This window comes from Acinonyx jubatus, chromosome B2, assembly GCF_027475565.1.
Source record: "Acinonyx jubatus isolate Ajub_Pintada_27869175 chromosome B2, VMU_Ajub_asm_v1.0, whole genome shotgun sequence".
In the NCBI taxonomy this organism is placed as follows: Eukaryota; Metazoa; Chordata; class Mammalia; order Carnivora; family Felidae; genus Acinonyx; species Acinonyx jubatus.
In genome coordinates, this window is record NC_069385.1 from 77428757 (window position 1) to 77430618 (window position 1862).

General features: G+C 33.0%; 1 pseudogene; it reads left to right on the plus strand.

Annotated features, from left to right (window-relative positions):
- The first annotated feature begins 1292 nt into the window (after positions 1–1292).
- Positions 1293–1430, plus strand: LOC113599012 (uncharacterized; annotated as a pseudogene).
- Positions 1431–1862: the final 432 nt, after the last annotated feature.

The window sequence follows — 1862 nt, forward strand, 5'->3', positions numbered from 1 at the left end:
TGCACATAACATATACAGAAAATCCCAAGGCTCCATCAAAAAATTTTTAGAACTAATACACAAATTTAGTAACATTCCAGGGTGAAACATCAATATATAAAAATCTGTTGCTTTTCTATACACAAATAAGGACTCATCAAAAAGAGAAATTAAGAAAACAATCTCATTTACAATTGCATCTAAAAGGAGAAAATATCTAGGATAAATTTAACAGCTACTATGCAGCTACTATGGAAAAGAGTACAGAGGTTCTTCAAAAAATTAAAAATAGAACTACCACATGGTCCTACAATCCCACTTCTGGGTATATATTCAAAGGAAATGAAATCACTATATTTCTTTTTCCAAATCACTATCTTGAAGAGATATCTGCATTCCCATGTTTGCTGCAGTATTATTCACAGTAGCTAATATATACAAACAACCTAAGTGTCCATCAATTAAGTAAATGGGTAAAGAAGATGTGTGATATATATATATATCTATATATATCTATATAGAGATATATATGAATATAGATATAGATATATATGAATATATATATAGATATAGATATAGATATATATAAATACACACACACACACACATTCAAATATTATTCAGCCATCAGAAAGAAGGAAATCCTGCCATTTATAACAACATGGATGGACTTTGAAGGCATTATCCTAATGAAGTAAGCCAGACAGAGAAAGACAATACAAATATTGTATATCACTTATGTGTGGAATCTAAAAAAAAAAAAAAAAATCAAACTCATATTAACAGAGATAGAAAAGTGGTTGCCAGTTGCTGGGGGCAAGGTTGGAGGAATAGGGAAATGTTGGTAAAAGTATACAAAAATACAGGGACGCCTGGGTGGTTCAGTTGGTTAAGCATCTAGCTCTTGATTTCAGTTCAGGTCATGATCTCACAGTTCTTGAGTTTGAGCCCTGTGTCAGGGACCTATCTCATGGTTCATGAGTTTGAGCCCTGAGTCAGGCTTTGCACTGACAGTGCTGAGCCTGTTTGAGATTCTCTCTCTCTCTCCCTGTCCCTCCCTCACACTTGCTCTCTCACTCTCTCTCTCTCAAAAATAAATTTAAAAACTTAAAAAAATAATAATACAATAGAATAGAGCAGAAGAGCGTGAACTGGAAAATAGAAAGTTAGGAAGCCCAAATTTTACTACTGGATCTGCTACTAATTAACTATATAACTGGAGTCAAGAGTCTTAATTTATCTATGAGTAAAATCAGGGAGTTGGCTAGATGTTCCCTATATTTTTGAGCTCTAACATTACATGATTGTGAATAATTGCTTCTCGGCCTTTTGGCTAAGATCAAGTGTAGTATATGATTATGAATAAACAAGACAATTACCAACTCCCCTTTCACATTATGCAGTATAGACCTAAATCTAAGGTCTTATGACTTTTAAGTTGGATAACATACTCCTGGGATAACTATTCCATCTGCTTGATTAGTCAATAACTTGGAACTGAAGACTAGGTATGTATGTGGCCATAAGAGTGTATGCTCTGGAGCCAGTATTAGCTTTATGACCTTGGTCTAGTCAGTTTCCTTGCCTATATAATGGAAACAGTAAGGGTATCTAACATCATAAAGTTGTGCAATGGAATGGATTCACACATGGAAAACACTTAGAACTGGGTTTGGCAAGGATAAGAGCTCAATAAACACTGGCACTATTATCACCTTAATTTTTTATTCCTTTTATTTCTTTTCTGGTCATTTATTGTTTATTAATGAGATTACATAAATCTTTAAAAAATAATAACATACTTTAAAATGCTACATTAATATGTAATCCTTACAATCTCTTTAAAAAGTAGATGGAAAAACAAAGGAGAAAACCCTAGTTTG